Below are 24,202 nucleotides of genomic sequence, written 5' to 3' on the forward strand. Positions count from 1 at the left end.
AAAAGAATGTATAGAAGTTCCTATATAAGGAATCATATCATCCAAGTTTAGCCCCTTCCCTAAAATGTGATGAACAATATAGAATTTTAATGGCACTCTCATGTGAAAATGTTTATTCGGGGGCAGCTAGATGGTGCAGTGGATAAAGCACTGGCCTTTGATTGAGGAGGACCTGAGTTCAAATCCAGCCTCAGACACTTGACACTGTGTGACCTTGGATAAGTCACTTAACCCTCATTTCCTTGCTGAAAAGAAAAAGAAAAGAAAAAAGAAAAAAATTCTTCCAGAATGTGTTGGGGGGGGGTGTCAAAATAATATATAATATTAATAAACATTAAATATGCAAACCTTAATGCTTACAAACTGTAGCTAACAATTTTCTTGAAAACCCTCTTCTATAGACTTAATAAATACAGGGATAATAATATACTCAGGTATGCATATATGTATAGATACACATAATTTGAATAATTATATAGTAACTCCTTATGATTTCAGTGTTGTGTAATGAGAGTCATTTATAAGTAGCATTTACTGGTTGCACTTGTAGGAATTCCTACACCTGAGTTCTTGACACTTACAATCTGACAATTCCTTTATGCATTCATATAGGATCCATATGATCATGGGTAAGTCACAACCTCTCTAAACCTCATTTAGCTGATCTCTTAAATGAAGGAAATAATGATATATTTTCCTCAAAGGAATAAATATAAAAGATAACATGTATCTTGTTTTAAAGTTTGAAAAGACATTGTACAGAACAAAAATATTGTAATGAAGTTTCTTGTTTTTCCCTTCTTCCCTCCCTCCCTTCCTTCTTTCCTTCCACATAATTAACATGGAAATATGTTTTATGTACTTTATTATATATATATATATATATATATATATATATGAGATCATATTGTTTGCCTTCTCAATGAGTAAGGGGAGGGCCTGAAGAAAAGGAGAAAATTTGGAATTAAAATTATCTAAAACTGAAGGGTAAGGGGCAGCTAGGTGGCACAGTGGATAAAGCACCAGCCCTGGATCCCTGGATTCAGGAAGACCTGAGTTCAAATCCAGCCTCAGACACTTGACACTTATTAGCTGTGTGACCCTGGGCAAGTCACTTAACCCCAATTGCCTCAACAAAAAAAAATTGAATGTTAAAATAAATAAAGTATATTTTTTTAAAGTTTGAAAAGTGCTTTATGAATATTTGATCTTCATAGTAAATCTGGAAGGTAGGTGATATTATTATTCCCATTCCACAGATGAGGAAACTGAAGTTGAGAGGATAAATGAATTACCCTAAGTCATTTATCTAGTAAATGTCTGAGGAAGGGTGCAAACTCAGGTCTTATCTTCTTAAATCCAGTCCTTTATCCACTATACTACCTAGAAATATTTAAAGTGCTTTGCTATATAAATGTAAGCTAATAATATACCTACAATAGTAACAATACAGAAACACAATAGCTAGAGGTGATGGGGAATGGATCTATGATTAATATTGTAATTAATCTATAATTAATATTATAGAATAATCTGAGGTGAGGACATTCCATTTCCCAATGCAAGTTAGTGTCTTTTTCTTCTTGTGGTTTTAGAGAGTCACCCATCCTAGAGCACTGAGAGGTAAGGTGACTTGCCCAGGATTATACAGCTGGAATGTTGGAGTTGGGACTTGAACACAGGACATTCTCTCTTTCAGATCAGCTGTCTCTCTATTTCAACTTGTTGGATATATTCTTTAAAATTTACATTTAAGTAAAACTTTTATAAATTAAATATTTTATAAATATAAATGGGAACTATCTAAACATCCATAAATTAAAACTTTTGCAAACACAAATTAAATAAATGTTATAATGTGAATAGTAAGTCTTTAGTTTTATAGATTTTGCAAAAGTAAATGAATTGGGGGAAGCTAGGTGGCACAGTGGATAAAGCACCAGCCCCGGATTCAGGGGGACCTGAGGTTAAATCTGGGCTCAGACACTTGATACTTACTAGCTGTGTGACCCTGGGCAAGTCACATAACACTCATTTCCCTGCCCCCCCCAAAAGTAAATTAATATATGAAGAACCTGTGATTTTTCAACATAGGAAACTATGGTGTAGAGATACAGATTATAACCAATACCAATCATAACGAATCTATGGAAGATGTATTATATAAAAATTAGGGAGTTTCCTGAGGCATATAGAGGGAAAAATTACTTGCCTAGGGTGTTTCATCCAGTAAGTTGCAGAAGCCTGCTAATTCAAATATACTTTCCAGACTCCAAGTCCTGAATATCTACTATATTATTCTATAGCTACATTATATGCAATATGTGTGTATACAAACATTTGTGTGGAAATAGGATAGATTTTGGCCTGAGTCATGTGTATAAAATGGCTACATTCACAGATTCTTTTAAAAAGCCTATACATACATATTTTGTTAGGGGGTGTTAAATAGGGTGACAACATCAAAGATAGGCTGATTGACCAATGCCTGAATTTTCAATTTGGATCAAGTCCAAATATGGACTGTGAAAGAGCCATTCCATACAGTATGTTAAGACCATTGAGTTTATTTAAATCTATTCATGGTGAATGGATCATGTCCAATCTAGATCATTCAATGAGGGCGTGGCTAGAAAATTGAATAAGGCTCAGGTAAAATTACTTGAAATGTAACTAGCTTCAGAATTTCTGATTTAACTTCAGAAGGAGACCATTAAGGATGATTTCTGAATTAATCCACATGGATTCAAAGGAAGAGTTTGTGTAGAATAGATTCTGTAGACACATACAGCTCTCAAACAAGTCATAAATTGAGATCTGAAAAATCTTACTAGTTTTCACTTTTATAAATTATACTGATGTGCAAAAGATAAATAGTGCTAAATCATGTTCTATATGACTTGTGATATAAAACTAATAGGATGGAAAATTACTATGAGAGAAAAAGTGAGGCTCCATATTAGACAATCAGCACTTTTTATTTAAAATTATTCAACAACTTATTAACAACTGTGAAATTCAGTATTTATGAGGCTGAAATAACATCTCTTGATATAAAAATCTTTATACTTATAAAAGTGATTTTTCTATAATAATGGAATCTATTACATAGCACCAGTAACCATAGAGATAAAGTATACTAATCTCTAGATTTATAATTTTAAGTATATCTTATTGCCCATCTCAAAATTCTGAATTCATAATATTTTAATTTTTATTCTTATTGTCTTTATTCTTCTTTTTAAATAACAAGATTTTAACTCTCCCTTCCCCATATATACATTTAATTTTATCCAATACAGTTCTTACTCTAGCAACATATGGAATCCAATATTCACAGGGCCTCAGAATCATACATTTAATACTAGATGGCACCACAGAGGCTATTTTGATAAAAAGTTTTAAAATGGGAGACATATAATGTCACAATGAATAGAGAGCATTGGTAATAGATTCAGCAAAAATCAGGTTTAAATCCTGCTTCCTGTGCTTATGAGCTATATGACCCTTTGTGAAATAAGTTTCAGTTACTTCATCTATAAAATAAGGCTAATTATGATATATTCCTCATAGGATTATTGTAAAGATCAAATAATATTATGATGAACTTAACACTAACAACAAAGTAGAGGAAAGAAACATGCAGGGGATCAAATCAATGAACATAAATGAGTACTTTGTAAAACTTAAAAGATAATTTTTGTATTCAGTTAAAGACAGGAAATTAGTAAAGCTATTTACTAGTATATTATGAGTCACTGAGAATGTAAATTCTACTTATTATTATTATTTCAGCCCCATTTGTACTACTCCACTTCCTTTAAATCCAAGTTCTGACACACAGAACATTGGATCTTTCTGTGATGATCTGGGATCTTACAATTCTTCAGTGACTGATATATGAATAATAAAATATAAGTTCTTACTGCCCCACTCTATAGATGTAGAAGGTCAAAGAATGCCAGAGAATTTCAAATTCAAACATTACATCAGGGGTCATCTTGTTCAACCTGAGATATATTTCCTTCTATATAATATTAAACATCTAATCATATGGCCTTTTCTTGAAGATCTCCAATGTGGGGGTCCATTCTATTTTGATTTAATTATAAGGAAAATATTCCTTACAATTTTTAACTTGCTTCTTTTGTTATGTCCACTCATCTGTTTCCTTGTTCTGCCCTATGTCATTAAATAAAACAAGTTTTTTTTTTTGAGGCAATTGAGGTTAAGTGACTTGTCCAGGGTCACACAGCTAGTAAGTGTTAAGTGTCTGAGGCCGGATTTGAACTCAGGTACTCCTGACTCCAGGGCCGGTGCTCTATCCACTGCACCACCTAGCTGCCCCTCAAATAAAACAAGTCTAAAAAGATTTCAGATTTTGTACTATATGAGTACTTCAGGATTTTGTTTTGAACAGCAAAACTGAGTACTTAATATTTAGAAAATTTCATTTTCATCCTTTTAGGTATGGTTTAGAAATACATTGTGCTGGGACAGGTTGTTATTCTGTTATTACTCTTTTTTTTCATTAAACATTTTGTGGGCTAAGAACTGCTTTTATTAATTGAATAGAAATATTGCTATATAAGATCTTATTTCATAGCTTCACTTGATATAACTCCAGTACCAAACAAAATGACAGAGCCGATGTAACCCTTATCCTGTTCCCACAGGATTCTGATTTGCAGCAAGTGTGTTTATTGTGACAGCTCCTTTGCTCCTGTAATTTGGAGATTGTTTCACTAGTGTGGTGAAATGACAACTATTGAAAAATGCTAAGTTGCTGAGGATCAATATTATACCCATGCAATGGTGGCTGGCACTTTGGCCTATGATAAAGATCTGGTTCTAGTGCAGTTTTGTAGTTGAGTTCTCAAAGATATTTTGAGGCCTCTATTTCTAGTATGGGGGTTATTCTTTGTTGGTCCATGAAAGGTAGGGAAAATATGACTATAATTTAGCTACCATGTTATATCTTACTAACACTAAGTAGGTGCTAAATAACCTGCATTGATAAGTAATTCTGGACTCCTCAGGATAACCATCCTGTAATTTTTGGTGGTGATTTTATAGACTTGAATTGCTGTCATAACACCCTCCATTTCCATAAATATATGCATGTCAGTCATTCATTTGATGCTTTCTTTTTAGACATATTGTTGATTGAGTTTCATGAATCTATCTTCCATGCAGGATATTTTGATTTCCACTCTAACCTATTCATAGATTCCATCTAGAGGTAAATAAGTTTTGGTTAAATTGGGAAAATCCCAAGGTATGTACTTGCTATCAACTTTTATTAATCCTTGGCGGCATAATATATGCTCATTCAAAAATGTTTAAATAGGGGTCAACTAGGTGGCACAGTGGATAAAGCACTAGCCCTGGATTCAGGAGGACCTGAGTTCAAATCCTGCCTTAGACAATTGACACTTACTAGCTGTGTGACCCTGGGTAAGTCACTTAACCTCATTGCCCTGCAAAACAATACAAAAAAAATGTTTAAATAGTTTTTTAAAATGTTCATTTTATGTTCTTAAAAATTCTAACCATCAGGGCAGCTAGGTAGCACAGTGGATGGAGCACTGGCCCTGGATTCAGGAGTACCTGAGTTCAAATCTGGCTTCAGACACTTAACACTTATTAGCTGTGTGACCCTGGGCAAGTCACTTAACCCCAATTGCCTTACCAAAAAAGAATAATAATAAATGAATTCAATAATATAATGTAAAATAAAAATTCTAACCATCATCTTCTATTTCAGTGAGAAAATATTCATCTTTGAATAGTTGCTTTAGGGGGATGATCCTTGTATTCACAATAATATTAGGCTATTTCTTTATATAACTTTGCAAATTTGTTACATGCTAGTTTACACCTCTGAAATTATTTTTGAATTTGTATAACCTAGTTCCAAATTGTATTAAAATTGCCTTTTCCAGTATGATTTCAGGATGCCAATAAGTCTCAACACAATCAGCCACAACTTTCTCCTTAGTAGTGTTATGATCATGTGAATTGTCCAGAAAAGAACAAAATATATATTGGAATACTTTATCTACTATTTAAATTTCTTATCTAGGTCCAAGCTCAAAGACTAATTTCTCATTCCTTGAAATATATAAAAATGTTTGCATCTCTTGAGTTTAAATGTTCTCTTGTAGTAAATATTGAACTGCTTAAATTATTCTTTGAAGTTCTTTGACTCCTTATGTCAAATTTTGATTTTTAATTTTAACTACTAATTAAAGGAATCTAAAATGTCTGATTGACCTCTATTTTCCAGATTCCATTACACATATTTTTACTTGCCTTTATCAATGTGAAATGACATTTCAATGTTTCCACTATGCATCCCAGTTAGATCTTAATATAATCTTCCTATGCTTTTCCTCAAATCTTCAGTACTTCTTCCAAGTGTCTTCTGCAATAATAGTATTTGAAATCTATGCTTAGATGTATTTTTTGGTACATTCAGGTTTCCTATGGTTCTTACAATGGCAGTGGTAACAACATGTATTGTTGCATGCAAATACTGAAATAATTTTATACTTTAAGCTAAACATTGTGTTAGGACCTGATCATTTAAGATGGTTATAGTAAAAGTCAGCTTTGAAAAATTGTTCTGTTGTAGGATAGTTGATCTTCTAGTTGGATTCATTCTATTGAAGTAAAAAAAAAAAAAAAAGACTTCAAATTCTCTACTAAAGAGGCCCATCTTTTTTTTTTTAATCTTTTGAGATATCAAGATTATTTTTATAGTCTATTTCATTTTAGGTAAGATTGCTAGATTTAAGTTAAGATTTTGAATGACTTTTTATTTTTATTTATTTATTTATTTATTTTATTTATTTTTATTTCAACTTTTTATTCTTTAGATTTTAGTAACTCTTTGAATTCATATACTATATTATCTAAGCCCAGTTTAGGACTAAAATTGTTTCCTTCTATGGGACTGTAGTGTTCAGCTACATGACCTGTGATGGGGAAATGTGAGTACCATTTTTGATAAAAAGTAATAGGAAGTTATTGCTTATAACAAGTAAAAATCTATCTCCCCTAATTTTGGTGTGGTGTAGTACTTACTATAAAAAAACTATTTATAAAAAACTTACTATAAAAAACTATTTACACTTTAGTGATAAGAATTATCAGCACCAAAGCATTTCCAGCAGATATTGGATTGGTATTTATGATTTGTTTCTGATGGATCTGGCCTTCTTATGGTACAACATGAAGGAGCATCTTTTGTTTGCTATCTTCTATGTGGAGGTGATAAACAAAACAGTTTTGAGTAGGACCATACTGCAACACTATGCCTTCAATTGTATTTATGTGGTGCAGTCCTGTCCCTAGAGCCCAATTTCTCAGGACCTCAAGGGTTTCACCAGACATATATAACTTCCCATAACAATTTCAGGGAGGCAGCTAAGTGGCTTAGTGAATAGAGTATTGGATTTGGAATTCAGGAAGACATGATTTTACATCCTGCTTCAGAGATTTATGAAATGTTTGACAAACTCTTAACCCCAATTTCCTATATGCCTAATAATAGCATGTATTTCACAAAATTGTGAGGCTAAAATGAAATGGCATAAGTAAAATGCTCTGATAATCTTTAAGTGATACACAAATACTAGCTGTTGTTGTTGAATCACTTAGTTGGTATTTCTCATTTTCCTATCTACTTCCTCACCCCCAGCATCGACAAACAGGTTATTGTTACTCATGTTGTAATTTGTATTTTGTTACTCAAATGAATTTAATGTTAACTCATTAAAACAAACATGAAGTTCTATGGGTCTAAAGGAGAATAATAATCAATGGGATAAAATTTTCTTTTTGATACTGTAATGGGAAAGAAGTGCTGCCTTCTGAAGTGATAGCAAAACATCTTGAATATGTCAAACTAAGGCACTCAATATTTTTGAGTGATTATTTGTGTTATATTGGGCAAATTGTTTAGTCTCTCTGGGTCTCAATGTCTTCATCAGTTAAATGAGGGAATTTGGCCTAAATCATTCCCAATTTCTTAATATAAAACCTTGTAATTCTATGACTAAATAATTGATTGAGAAAAAACCTCAACATAATTCACTTTACCTTTATGATTCGTACAATTTTAACATTGACTTTAGTTTTTCTTTCATATCTGTGTAATTTTTTTGTTTAGAAAGGTTGGTTTTTTTTTGGTTTTTTTTGGTTTTTTTGTGATGACAGTAATGGAAATCATTAAAAGAGCAATAATAATGTAATAGCATCTAATCTATCTAATATCATTGGGGAATAAGAAACTGCACATATCAGAAACTTAGCCCTTTAAATTCTAAATTTTAATAATATTAATCATAACTGATGGGCATCCTTTTTACAAATGTTATATATCCTTCTCATCCTTCTTAAATAGGGCGAGAAAATACTTGAATTTTTAATTTATGATTCACAGTATTTGTGAAACTAATTATTATGTTTGGTTATTATGTATTGATGCCTTTGGGCAGTACCCATATGAATAATTTTACCTGTATAAACAAGCAACCAGAGAGGACAATGTCCATTTTCAAATATATGGGATATTTTCCTCCTTCCTCTTTCAGTGAAGTGTCCATTCATTGCTGATTACATTTTTTCAATGACACTTTTAAATTCCATGTAGGTTGACAAATATATATATATATATATATATATATATATATATATTTAAGCCAATGGTAAGCTATCAATATGTCACCAACTTGCTTATGGTTTCTTTCTACTTAATTCTTCCTGAAATCCACACATGAGAAGGGGGCTAGACTTCTATTACCTGAGGATGCACTTCAGCAAGTATTTCTCAAATTCCTACTATGTGCAAGGGTACACACACAAAGGGATATTGAGAAAGGGGACACACACAACAAAAGACTAAGCACTTAATGATCTTACATTCTAGTGGAGTTGGAGAGTACAATATGATTGAAAAAAATTTGCATGGTAATTCAGGGAAGATAGAATTAACAATGTGCTTCAAACTAAGGTTTAAATGATTTTTTTTCTTTAATGGTAATATCTAGAGATAGTGTTGTGGGAATACAGTGGGACCCAGAGAAATGCAAATATCCCAACCCCCAAGGCCAAGGCAAAAACAGCTCTCCCACCTCAGGTATTAGGTGTGGCAGGATATAACCCCAGTATGCTGGGAAGCAATATCAAGGTTTGCAAGATGATATGCAGGATATGGGTGGATGCTGCATATCCTACTGAGACCCTCACAGTTATCTTGGTCTTCCTTCCTCTTTCTTTGTTTTGTAAAGATACAAAAGACCAGGTCTTCTTTTACTACAACAGGACTGTTCTGCATAGTGATCTTTTCCCCCAACACACATCATATATTCCTCTATCCTAATGTTATGGGGCACATCAAAGAACCTTCTCCTTGAGAAACTAAACCAAAGGATAGACATACCTTAAGAGATAAATGGAACCAGATCTGACTGAGCTAGCTTTGGGACCTCCACCCTTCATTCTAGTCTCCCTTACCCCTGGGGAGGTAAATTTGGGTGTGGCTGCTTCCCTTGTGTCCTGAGGAGAGAGATGGTTTGAGAGATCTGTAGCCACCCCTCACTCAATTCCTCCAGCCACCACCAGTGGGGAATGGTCCTCCCTCACTAAGGAAATTTTCCACAGTCAGATGGTCACCCCCATCAGTCTTCTATAAAAGTACCTTCCTGTTTCCTGCTTGATGAGATTGGTATCTTAGAGCCATGTTCTGTGCCATGCCTTCTCTCCTTGAGAAGTCCAAGGACTTCTTTCATGGTTTCCCTTCCCTTCCCCTTCCTCTAAATAAACTACTATCTTATTCTAATTGCTCTGTGTGCAAGAGAGTGTAATTCTTTAAAGAGGAATTTTTAAGGACCCTAAACCCCTATCCCCTTCCCAAACCCCCTACCCCATTTTCCCCATGACACTAATAAACCTCTTTTTATATTATAAGTTTTGTGATAAGCCTCCAATTCTTTGGGTGAGTTAGCCCCCCTAACCAGATCACAAGTGCTCCCAAACATTTTAGTGCCTAAAACCCAAGAAAATTAATCATACAGGTAAAAAGTGAAATGTTCATTTGGCTCTTGGATTCCCCAGGTGGGGAATACACTATGTTCTGTCCTCTGTCAGGAGCCTCAGTCATGTTGGGTGGGCCCCCAAAGTCTGAGGTCATGACAGCCAGGCTACTTCCAGATTCTTGTTTCTTTACAGTTGGGAGACATCCTGACCTAGAGAAATGCTCCTCAGGTTTTTGTCAGTACTCATTTGGATGCAAGTGCCATCCTCTTTTGTGGTTTTGATATGGGGGAAAAACCAGGAGGAGAAAGCAGTGGGTCCTTAGGATTCCTCTGTAAAAAATTACACTCTCGCACAAGACCTAATTAGGAATAAAAGAACAGGTTTATTGGGGTGCAAGAGAAACTGGCCAGGAGGAAGGTTTTGCATGAACAAAATGCTTTCCTCCCTGACTAGCTCAGGGAGTGCCATTTTATAGGGTTTAGATGGGGTGGGTAAGAGTCTCTTATTGGGTGAGGGGCTGGGGGTCCTCCTGCATTGTGCTGGGGTAGGAGGAATCCCTCGTGAGCGATCTGGTGGTGGGTGTCAACTTTGTCCTGATGGGTCTAAGCAGTCTGCTGATGGACGGTTCCAGGTGGTCTTCTCCTGGATTAAGTCATCCAGGTGCTCAGGACGGGAATGTAGGGTAGTGGTCCTGGAGCATGCTCAGTTCCATCTGGTGCTGCTTATCTCTTTTGGGTGTGTGTGTGTGTCCTTGATTGAATTCAAGGAGAGGCCTACTTGATTCCAAGGGAAAACCCCTTGGGTTATCCTATTTTGTTTTATTTTATTTTATTTTTTGGCCTGGCAGTGAGGGTTAAGTGACTTGCCCTTGCCCAGGGTCACACAGCTAGTAAGTGCCAAGTGTCTGAGAACAAATTTGAACGCAGGTCCTCCTGAATCCAGGGCTGGTGCTTTATTCACCTTGGGTTGTCCTTAAAAAAAAATGGAAAAAAAATTGGACTTAGGTGAAAAGAAACATGATTTTCTCATATAGCACCAAATGGCCATTATTTGCAGGAGAGAGGAGAATTAAGGTAGACAGACACCTCCTGATTAGCCCCTACCACACCACGGAGTGGACTAGACAGTAAGAAGTAACATCTCAGAGTTGTTCATTTGCTTGTGTGTCTTATGAATGTCATGTACATTCATGCATCTGTAAAATGTTGTAATTGTATGATCTATGGACATTTTTGGTTGTACTTCATAAAACTGATTTTAAATCTCATTGCATTTCAGAGCTGTGGCCAGGGTCAGAAGGTGGGTAGGCTCAGAGTTTGAATTTGTCATTGGAATCTAAATTCTCTGCTAGACATTCATAGCCTTAGATGAACATTTTAAAAGCTGGCTTTTAAAAAAAAAAAAGTAAATTAACCCTTCCAATCCTATAAGGTCAGTGCTTGAAAGACCAGGAGAAGGATGGAGGACACCACATGTCCTAAAACCCCTCTCTTTAACTGATGGCAGTTTCTGCAGTAGGACTGAGCCCCTCTCTTTCCTCCTGGTTGTTTCTGCTAAGGGGCAAAGGGAGTGATCTAATAGCAGCTAGTACCTAAGGAATTAGTATGGTTGAAATCTTGCTAATAGATGCAAGAAATCATGAAAGCTTTTGCAGCTTAGCAAAAGAGCACAAAAAATTCTGAGAAAATACCTCCTTAAAAATCAAATTGGTCAAATCCAGTCTTAGACATTTGACACTTTCTAGCTGTGTGACCCTGGGCAAGTCACTTAACCCCCACTGCCTCACAAAAAAAAAAAAAAGTTATAGGGCAGCTAGGTGGCACAGTGAATAGAGCACCGGCCCTGGATTCAGGAGGACTTGAGTTCAAATCCAGCCTCAGACACTTTAAACACTCACTAGCTGTGTGACCCTAGGCAAGTCACAACCCCAATTGCCTCACAAAAAAAAAAATAGAATTGGTCAAATGATAAAAAGAGCCACAAAAATCCACTGAAGAGAACTATTTAAAAAACATGATAAGGAAGAAAAAAGAGGTGCAAAAGCTCACTGAGGAAGAGAATCCCTTAAAAGATTAAAATAGGGAATGAATATGATGCAAAAGTTTTAAATAAAATCCTACCAAGATGATTACAGCAATACAAGAAAGCAGGATTTGTTAAATATCAGGAATACTATCAGCATAATTGTCCATGTCAATAACATTGCTAACAGATTATAAAGTCTTTGACAAAACCCAACTCATATTCTGATTAAAAATATTAGATAGCATAGAGATAAGTAGAGCTTACCTTAAAATGATAAATAATATTTATCTAAAATCATCATTGTGCATGATCTGTAATGGAGATAATCTAGAAACTTCCCTAATACAATGAGGAATAAAGCAAGAATGCTGAATATTAACACTATTATTCACTATTGCACTGGAAATGCTAGTTATAGTGATAAGAGGAGAAAAAGAAATTAGGGGAATTAGAACAGGCAGTAAAGAAAGAAAACTATCACTTTTTGTAAAATGACATTATAGTATATTTAGAGAATATTTCCTCCCCTTCTTTCATGAAAGGAGAAGCAGAGGGAGGAATATAATTTTAATTCAAGATTTCTTTTAAAGAAATGCTAAAAACTTGTTTAACAAGTAATTGGGGGAAAACAAAATTGTATGCAAAAATTAAAATTGGGTAAATGGAAATGAATGACTCCATGAAACATCAAAAAAATAAAAAGAAGAAAACAAAGTCAAAAGAATTAAACAATATAAGAAATTATAAAATCGCTCAGTAGAAAAAACAACTGACCTGGAAAATAGAGATAATTTAAGAATTATTGTATTATTTAAGAGCAAAATTTTAAGAAAATAGCCTAGATAACATATTCCCAATAATTATTAAGAAAAGTGCCCTGATATCCTAGAACCAGAAGGTAAAATAGAATTTGAAAGAATTCACCAACCTCATGAAAGAGATCCTAAAATGAAAACTCCTAGTAGCTCCCATTCAAAGAGAAAATATTGCAAACAATTAGAAATAAACAATTCAAATATCCTGGAGGCACAGTCTGGATAGCACAAGATTTAGCAGCTTCCACCTTAAAGAAAAAGAAGACTGAAATACGATATTCCAAAAGGCAGGGATTAAAATCAAGAATAAAACACCCAGCAAAATTGAGTATAAACATTTAAAGGAAAAAATTCTTATTTGGTGAAATAAAGGACTTTCAATATTTCTCATGAAAAGACCACAAATGACTGGAAAATTTGTCATGCAGCCCAAGACTGAAGAGAAACATAACAAACCAAATACAAAAGGAAATTATTTATGGATTGGCATAAGGTTATACTGTTTACATTACTATATTTATGGTTGATACTGGCATATTGGACACTTAAAATGAGAACTACATAGTCAAAGGGCATGGGTATGAGTTGAGTATAATGAGAATATCTCCAAAATATTAAGCAGTAATAAAAGGGGATGTACTGAGGGAAGGGGAAAAGAGAAGAAGAGTGGGGAATTTATCTCATATATGATGCACACAAAGATATTTTGCAGTGGAAGGGAAAATGGAGGTCAAGGTGAGGATGCCAATACTTGAACTTCCCTCTCAGTGGAATTTGTTCAAAATTCAATGACATCAAAGAAAAGAAGGGGTAATAGAAGCAAGGGAAGATTAAGGGGGATCAGAATCAGGGAAGGCTTTTAAAAAGGGACAGGGTAAAAAGAAAAAGAATGAAGGATAAAAAGGGAAAAATTGTCGTTTATTTCCCTTCATTCCTGAAGAGGAACATGACATCAGGAGGTGATGTCATGACTAACAGTGAATTGGATTTAAGTGAGGGAGGGCTGTGCAAAGTGACCAGCCTCACTCTCTCCTCCAGAGCCATCTGGATCCAGTGAAAAGATATACATCAGGATGAACGGAGATAGCCTGGATGTTTGAGACAATAGGGGTTAAGTGACTTGCCCAGGGTCACAGAGTAAGTATCAAGTATCTGAGGCCAGATTTGAACTTACATCCTCCATACTTCAGGACCAATGTTCCATCCACTGTGCTACCTAGCTGTCACCCCCCCCACCACCACCACCACCTGCAAGAGAAAAATAGGATAGAGGGAAAAACAGTTAGTAATCAAGTATAAATGTGATGAACTCACCCATTAAACAGAAGCAGAGAGCAGAATAGATTAGAAAACAAAATCCCATAATTATGTTATTTCTAAGAAACTAACTTGAAACAGAGAAACATAGAATAAAATTAAGGGGCTGTAGAAGAATTTCATGCTTTAGCTGAATGTAAAAAAGGCAGAGATAGCAATCATGATATCAGACAATAGAAAAGCAAATATAGACTTAAATAAAAAGATATAAATAGGGAAATCACATTTTCCTAGAATTTACTATAGACAATTAAGTAATATTAATACTAAACTTATATGCACCAAATGGTATACATCCACATTCTTTTTTGTTTTGTTTTTTTTTTGGTGAGGCAATTGGGGTTAAATGACTTGTCTGGGGTCATACAGCTAGTAAGTGTTAAGTGTCTGAAACTGGATTTGAACTCGGGTCCTCCTGACTCCAGGTCTGGTGCTCTGTCCACTGCACCATCTAGCTGCCCCCTAAGCATTAATTACCAAATTAAAAATGCTGAAGAGCAATGGAGAGATTGATAAAACTGAAAGAAAAAAATCATTGAACAAACAAGTAAAGATAGGAGCTGCTTTTATTTTTTAAAATATAATAAACAATTGATTATTTGATTAAACAAAAGAAAAAGGAAAACCAAATTTCAAGTATCAAAAGTGAAAGGTAAATTCATCAACAATAAAGATGAAATTAAAGTAATTATTAGGAGTTATTTTGTCCAATTATATACCAATAAATTTGTCAAAGTAAGTGATTTGGATAAATATTTACATAAATATAAATTGCTGCTTTTAACAGAAGAGCAAATAGCATTCTTAAACAATTCCATTTTAGAAAAAAAAGTTTGAAGTCTTAAATGAGCTAAGAAAAAAAAATATCCCCAGAACCAAATGAATGCACGTCAATTCCACCAAACATTTAAAGAACAGTTAATTCCAATACTATATAAACTATTTGGAAAACTAAACAAAGAATGAGCCCTACCAAATTCCTTTTATGATCCAAATATATACTGATAGCTCAAATAGGGAGATCAAAAAACAGAGGAAGTTATAGGTCAATTTCCTTAATGAATATTAATGTAACAATTTTTAATAAAATACTTGCAAGGAAATTACAGCAACATATCACAAAGATCATAACTAGTTGAGATTAATATTAGCAATGCAGGGCTAATTCAGAATTAGGAAAACTACCAGCATAATTGATGATATCCAGAACAAAAACAACAAAAATCATATTTTATCAACAAATGAAAAAGCTTTTGATAAAAAACAGCACACATTCCTATTAATGATACTAAAAAGCATCAGAATAAGTAGAATATTCCTTAAAACAACTAACTATAAAGTATCTATTAAAACCGTCAGCAAGCATTATCAGAAATGGGTATAAGTTAGAAGCTTTCCCCAAAACAGGGGTGAAGTAAGGATGCCCAATATCACCACAATTATTCAAATTTTACTGGAACTGTTAGTTATTGTAATAAGAGAAGATAAATAGGTAAAGGCCAAATTTAATATGGGGAGTGTTAATTGGGTGGCTCACAATAATATTGGGGTAAGAAAGGAGATTAACAGCCTCTTTAAAAAACAAAACAGGGGGGGGCGGAGCCAAGATGGCAGAGAGGAAGCAGCAAGCTGCCTGAGCTCTCCTTCTGTTCCCTCAAAACGAACAATAAATCAAGCCTCTGGACGGATTCTGAAACTACAGAACCTGCAAAGAGACAGAGAGACACAGTCCTCCAACCAGAGATAATTTAGAAGACTTCAGGAAAAGGTCGGTCTGACTCGGGCAAAAGGAGGCCCCAGCGCGGGGCAGCAACCCAGCGCCGAGGGGTCGGGGCAAGTCAGCAGGAACTGCGGGGCCACAGCCGAACAACTGAGGCTCCCGGAACCTGGTTCAAAAATCTGGTGGCCAAGAAGGACAGTGGAAAAAACCTACCTGCACCGGCCGGAGAGGGCCACGAACGGCGGGATCAGACGCCGGGGTCTGGCGCCTGGCTGGCCGAGCACAATCAGACAGGAAGTGCAGGGCGGGGGATCTCCACACACCATAAAGGCCTCAGAGTAAAAGCCCGTCACCACAGCACCTATACACCTGCACAAGAAGCCCAAAACAGGGACCCTGGTGCCCCCAGAGCAGACCTCAACTTAAAGAATAAATAAATAGGCTGCAATAATGAGTAAGAAGCAAAAAAGAGCCCTCTCCATTGAGAGCTTCTGTATCAATAGGGAAGAAGCCAACACAAACTCAGATGAGGACAATACCCTCAAATTGTCTACATCTGAAGCCTCACAAGGGAAGGTGAATTGGTCGCAAGAACAAAAAGCCTTCCTGGAAGAGCTCAAAAAAGGATTTAAAAAATCAATTGCAAGAGGTAGAAGAAAAAATGGGGAGAGAAATGAAAGCAACACAAAAAAACTATGAAAAAAGAATCAGCAGCTTAGAAAAGGAAGCTGAAGAAAACAAAGCCTTAAAAAATTCATTTGGCCAAATGGAAAGAAAGCTGCATAATCTCACTGAAGAAAACAATACCTTAAAAAATTCACTTAGCCAAACGGAAAAAAAGGTACATAATCTCACTGAAGAAAACAGTACCTTAAAAAATTCACTTAGCCAAATGGAAAAAAAGGTGCATAATCTCACTGAAGAAAACAATGCCTTAAAAATTAAAGTGGGACAGTTGGAAGAAAAGGAATCCATGAGACACCAAGAATCGGTCAAGCAGAATAAAAAAAATGAAAAAAATAGAAGAAAATGTGAAATACCTCATTGGAAAGACAACTGATCTGGAAAACAGATCGAGGAGAGACAATTTGAGAATCATTGGACTGCCTGAAAGCCATGACCAGAAAAAGAATCTAGATACCATATTCCAGGAAATTATTAAGGAGAACTGCCCTGATATCATAGAATCAGAGGATAAAATCATCATTGAAAGAATCCATCGATCACCTCCTGAAAGAGACCCCAAAAGGAAAACTCCAAGGAATATTGTAGCCAAATTCCAGAATTATCAGGTGAAGGAGAAAATACTCCAAGCAGCCAGAAAGAAGCAATTTAAATATCATGGAGCCACAGTCAGGATTGCTCAGGACCTGGCAGCTTCAACATTAAAGGACTGCAAGGCTTGGAATATGATATTCCGGAAGGCAAAGGAGATTGGATTGCAGCCGAGAATCTATTACCCAGCAAAAATGTGCATTTTCTTTCAGGGGAAAAGATGGACATTTAATGACATTGGGGACTTTCAATCTTTCCTGGTGAAAAGACCAGAACTGAATAGAAAATTTGATCTCAACATACAAGACTCAAGAGAAGTTTAAAAAGGTAAACAGAGGGGGAAAAAAAAAGTTACCCTATTAGGTTAAACTGTTTATATCCCTACACAGGAAGATAATACTCATAACTCTTAAGAACTGTAAATGTATTTGGGCAGAGAGAAGGACTTTTATATAGAGGGGATAAATATAAATTGTCTTTGATGTGATGATACAAAAGAATTAAGGGGATAAAAAGGGAGTCTATGGGGAGGAGAGGAAAGGGGAGGTGGAATGGGATGAATTATATCATATGAAGAGTGGAAAAAAACCTATTATAATAGAGGAAAGAAAGGAGGGGGGGAACATGGTTTCAACCCTATTCTCATTAGATTTGACTCAAAGAGGGAATAACATATACGTTCATTGGGATAAAGAAACTTAACTCACTCTTTAGGGAAACAAAAGGGGAAGGGAAAGGGGGGACTGAGAAGGGAGGACAAAAGCAAGGGGAGAAAAGGGTAAAGAAAAAGAGAGGGGGGTGATAAAAAGGGAGGGCAGATTGGGGGAGGCAGGGGTAAGAAGTAAAACGTCGGTGATGGAGGAATAGGGTGAAAGAAGGGGGGAAAAGTACAAAGGGGGTAAATAGAATGGAGGGGAATAGACAGTCAGTAATAATAACTGTGAATGTGAATGGGGATGAACTCTGCTATAAAACGAAGCGAATTGCGGAGTGGATTAAAAAACCAGAACCCTACAATATGCTGTTTACAAGAAACACATTTGAAGCAGAGAGATACACACAGAGTAAAGGTAAAAGGCTGAGAGCAGAATATATTATGCCTCAGCTAAAGTAAAAAAGGCAGGGGTAGCAATCCTTATCTCAGACAAAGTGCAGGCAAAAAATAGATCTCATTAAAAGAGATAAGGAAGGAAATTACATCTTACTTAAAGGTACTACAGAATATGAAGTAATATCAATATTGAATATGTATGCGCCAAGTGGTATAGCATCCAAGTTCTTAGAGGAGAAGTTAAATGAGTTACAAGAGGAATTAGATAGTAATACTATACTAGTGGGGGATCTGAATCTCCCCCTCTCAGAATTAGATAAATCTAGCCAAAAAATAAATAAGAAAGAAGTGAAAGAGGTGAATAGATTACTAGAAAAGTTAGACATGATAGATGTCTGGAGAAAAATTGAATGGGGATAGAAAGGAATATACCTTTTTCTCAGCAGTACATGGCACATTTCAAAATGGACCATGTATTAGGGCACAAAAACATCATAGTCAAATGTAGAAAGGCAGAAATAGTAAATACATCCTTCTCAGATCATGATGCAATAAAAATTACATGTAAGAAAGAGCCAGGGAAAAGTAGAATGAAAATCAATTGGAAACTAAATAATTTCATTCTAAAGAATGAATGGGCCAAACCAAGAAATCATAGAAACAATCAATAACTTTATCCAAGAGAATGACAATAATGAGACAACATACCAAAATCTATGGGATGCAGCCAAAGCAGTGCTTAGGGGAAAATTTATAGCTCTAAATGCTTACATGAATAAAAAGAGAAAGAGGAGATTAATGAATTGGGCATGCAACTTAAAAAGCTAGAAAAAGAACAAATTAGAAATCCCCAATTAGACACTAAATTAGTGATCCTGAAAATTAAAGGAGAAATCAATAAGATTGAAAGCAAAAAAACTATAGAACTAATCAATAAAACTAAGAGCTGGTTTTATGAAAAAAACAATAAAATAGATAAAATACTGGTTAATTTGATTAAAAAAAAGAAAGAAGAAAACCAAATTACCAGTATCAAAAAATGAAAAGGGTGATGTTACCACCATGAAGTGGAAATTAAAGCAATAATTAGGAAATATTTTGCCCAACTGTATGCCAATAAATTTGACAATCTAAATGAAATGGATGAATATTTACAAAAATACAAACTGCCCAGGTTAACTGAAGAGGAAATAAAATCCTTAAATAAACCCATATTAGAAAAGAAATTGAACAAGCTATTAATGAACTCCCTAAGAAAAAATCCCCAGGGCCAGATGGGTTTACGGGTGAATTTTACCAAACATTTAAAGAACAATTAATTCCAATATTATACAAATTATTTGGAAAAATAGGTGAAGAAGGAGTTCTACCAAATTCGTTTTATGACACAAATATGGTGGTGATACCAAAACCAGGCAAAGCAAAAACAGAGAAAGAAAATTATAGACCAATTTCCCTAATGAATATTGATGCTAAAATCTTAAATAAGATATTAGCAAGGAGATTACAGCAAGTGATCACCAGGATAATACACTATGACCAGGTGGGATTTATACCAGGAATGCAGGGCTGGTTCAACATTAGGAAAACTATTAACATAATCAACCACATCAATAAGAATACCAACCAAAATCATATGATTATCTCAATAGATGCAGAGAAAGCTTTTGACAAAGTACAGCACCCATTCCTAATAAAAACACTAGAGAGTTTAGGAATAGGGGGAGCTTTCCTTAGAATAATAAACAGTATCTACCTAAAGCCATCAGCAAGTATTATATGCAATGGAGATAAATTAGAGGCCTTCCCAATAAGATCAGGGGTGAAACAGGGATGTCCATTATCACCCCTATTATTTAATATTGTCCTAGAAATGTTAGCTTTAGCAATCAGAGAAGAGAAAGGAATTAAAGGAATTAGAATAGGCAAGGAGGAAACAAAACTATCACTCTTTGCAGATGATATGATGGTATACTTAAGGAATCCTCGAGAATCAAGTCAAAAATTACTTGAAACAATTTAACAACTTTAGCAAAATAGCAGGATATAAAATAAATCCACAGAAATCATCAGCATTTCTATACATGACCAACAAAGTCCCAGCAGCAAGAGATAGAAAGAGAAATTCCATTTAAAGTAACGGTAGGTAATATAAAATACTTGGGAGTCTACTTGCCAAGACAAACCCAGGAACTCTATGAACACAACTACCAAACACTCTTCACACAAATCAAATCAGATCTAAATAATTGGAAAGATATCAATTGCTCATGGATAGGCAGAGCTAATATAGTAAAAATGACAATACTGCCTAAATTAATTTACTTATTCAGTGCCATACCAATCAGACTACCTAAAAATTATTTTATACAGCTAGAAAAAATAATAACAAAATTCATCTGGAAAAACAAAAAATCAAGAATATCCAGGGAAATAATGAAAAACAATTCACAGGAAGGTGGGTTAGCAGTACCAAACCTGGAGCTTTACTATAAAGTGGCAGTCATCAAAACTATCTGGTACTGGCTAAAAAATAGAGTGGTAGATCAATGGAATAGGCTAGGCTCAGGAAATGCAGTAGTAAATGACACTAGTAATGTAGTGTTTGATAAACCCAAAGACTCCAGCTTCTGGGATAGGAACTCAGTATTTGACAAAAACTGCTGGGAAAACTGGAAGATAGTATGGCAGAAATTAGGCATAGACCAACATCTTACACCTTATACTAAAATAAGGTCAAAATGGATACATGATTTAGACTTAAGAGGTGATACCATAGGTAAATTAGGAGAGAAAGGAGTAGTGTACCTATCAGATCTTTGGAAAGGAGAACAGTTTTTGACCAAACATGAGATAGAGTATATTATAAAATGCAAAGTGGATGATTTTGATTATATTAAATTAAAAAATTTTTGTACAAACAGAAGCAATGCATCCAAAATTGGAAGGGAGGCAGAAAGCTGGAAAACAATTTTTGAGGCCAGTGCTTCTGATAAAGGCCTCATCTCTAAAATATATAGGGAAATTAAATCAAATTTATAAGAATCCAAGTCATTCCCCAATTGAGAAATGGTCAAAGGATATGAACAGGCAGTTTTCTGATGAAGAAACCAAAGCTATCTATTCCCATATGAAAAAATGCTCTAAATCTCTAATGATTAGAGAGATGCAAATTAAAACAACTCTGAGGTACCACCTGACACCTATCAGATTGGCTAAAATGACAAAAAAGGAAGATAATAAATGTTGGAGAGGCTGTGGGAAAATTGGAACACTAATGCATTGTTGGTGGAGCTGTGAGCTGATCCAACCATTCTGGAGAGCAATTTGGAATTATGCCCAAAGGGCGATAAAGCTGTGCATCCCCTTTGACCCAGCAATCCCACTTTTAGGTCTTTTGCCCAAAGAAATCATGGAAGGGGGAAAGGGACCCACATGTACAAAAATATTTATAGCTGCTCTTTACGTGGTAGCAAGGAATTGGAAGTTGAGGGGGTGCCCATCAATTGGGGAATGGCTGGACAAGTTGTGGTATATGAATACAATGGAATACTATTGTGCTGTAAGAAATGATGAGCAGGAAGAGTTCAGAGAAACCTGGAGGGTCTTACGTGAGCTGATGATGAGTGAGATGAGCAGAACCAGAAGAACATTGTACACAGTATCATCAACATTGAGTGTTGACCTACTGTGATGGACTATATTCTTCTCACCAATGCAATGGTACAGAAGAGTTCCAGGGAACTCATGATAGAAGAGGATCTCCAAATCCAAGAAAAAAAAAAGAAAGAAAGAACTGTGGAGTATAGATGCTGATTGAACCATATTATTTCTTTTGTTTTGGGAGCTGTTGTGTTTTTTTTTCTATTTTGAGGTTTTGCATCACTGCTCTGATTCTTTCTCTTGTAACAGGATTAGTGCAGAAATAGGATTAATGTTATTATGTGTATATATATGTGTGTATATATATATATATATATATATATGTATATGTATAGAGATATATAGATATAACCTATATCAGATTACCTGCTGTCTAGGGGAGGGGGGAGGGAGGGGAGGGAGGGAGAAAAATCTGAAATTGTAAAGCATGTATAAACAGGAGTTGATAACTATCTTTACATGTAACGGAAGAAATAAAATACTTCATACATTAAAAAAAAAAAAAACAGGGTTTGCTTATGGGAACAAATTTAAAACACAAGTAAGGTTAATAGAACTATAGACAAAGAAAAGAAGGAATAAGGGAAGGAAAAAATACAATCCACAACTCACCACCACCCAGAAATAATAGTTTTCAAAGAGAACCCACTGCACAGCATTCCATCATCTTGCTCCCTTACGCACACCTCCAAAAGTGAAACCTCTCCCCCAGAAGTCCCCTCTCCCACAGGAAACAGGGCTGATCGCACACACAGCCCCAAGCTAATTGGCTGGCAGCCCTGATTGACAGAACTAACAAGCAACTCGACAAATGGCAGCCCTCCAGTTTCCAGAAGCTCAAAATCACCTTACCTGTCCTCACTGGGCTTCTAGTCATTATAATTTGTCCAGGCCCATGCAGGCGTGGGGGTATGTGGTGCAAGACCAATGTGCATGGGCTCATGCCAGGGCTTCCAAACCCAGCCAAAGATGGGGGTCACAGAAACCCCAAATGACAACCAATTCCTTACAAATATATCGAAGGAATTACAATATGCAAATGTATAAAATAGAATGTTTAAAGAAACAAAACTATCACTCTTTGTGGATAAGATAGTATACTTAGAGAATGTTATGGAATGAACTTATTTTTTTTCTTCGATGAAGGCCCAATTTCTCAAATGTGCAAAGAACTGTCAAATTTATAAGAATATGAATCATTTCTGTGAAATTGGATACCTTGATTTGCTTGAGTCCCCCAATTATCCAAGTAATCATAACAACTTGTGAGGACTGACTACATTGGCTAATATACCAACAATCCTTTGCAGTGACCTGAGTCAACCTAGCTGGATAATTAGTAATTCTGAAACCAATTAAGCTCATACCAGCATTGAAGCAGAACCTGAACTATTTGTTGATGGTAGTTTATGGATTTTTAAGATACATTCTTACCTTTAAAGACTTACCTGACTGCAAATTATGAGACTATGAACGTATCCCATTTGTAGTCTTATTGTCTCCAGGTCTCCCACAATTCTCATTATAGGATTCTCAGAATCATCTTGGTGTTTTTGAGAGATCTCCTTATCAAGACATTTGCTAATCAAGCACTGAACTGTGAACAGCTTATCACCAAGGATGTTTTCTCATTTGTGTATCAAAAGCAACATCCTTGACCTCTGGAATTCTTCATTCACCCTCCACTTAGGAATGGAACCCAGTGACTCATTCCTTTTTAAGCCCACCTTTCCCTCCAAAATTCCTTAACTGTCTTTATTTAGACTGTACATAAACCCACACAATCTATAACTTAGTGCATTATCCAGCATGGGGGGCAGTGTTGGGGGGTTGTGGTTCTTAGGTATTCTTCAAAAAAGAATTACATTCTCTCACACAGTACAATTAGTAGGGAAAGTGACCAAGAAGAATGTCAGATACCTAGCCTCTCAGGGAAGAAAAAGAAGAGTTCAAAAGTACTTCCTCCCCTGACAAAGGCAAGGCTTTTATGGAGGATGGATGGTGGTGTGAGGTCAGGTGGGGGCACTTGACATGGGATACTGAGACAGTTGATATCACCTTTCCTGAGCTCTGGAGTTGAAGGTTATAGGCATTGAGGTGGGGACAATCCTGTCCATTGGGATTATATCTGTCTCCTGTAGTAGCACACATGTTAACATTTGGCTTTCTGCTATTCTGTTATCTGGTAGATTAATCATTTTGCATAGGAGGAACTTCCAAGGCTAGGTGGCATCTTTGATTTTGTTTCTCATGAGAAAGGCTCCTTCTGATTGATTTTAGGCCCATGTCATT

The sequence above is a fragment of the Dromiciops gliroides genome, chromosome 3 (genome assembly GCF_019393635.1).
Source record: "Dromiciops gliroides isolate mDroGli1 chromosome 3, mDroGli1.pri, whole genome shotgun sequence".
Lineage (NCBI taxonomy): Eukaryota > Metazoa > Chordata > Mammalia > Microbiotheria > Microbiotheriidae > Dromiciops > Dromiciops gliroides.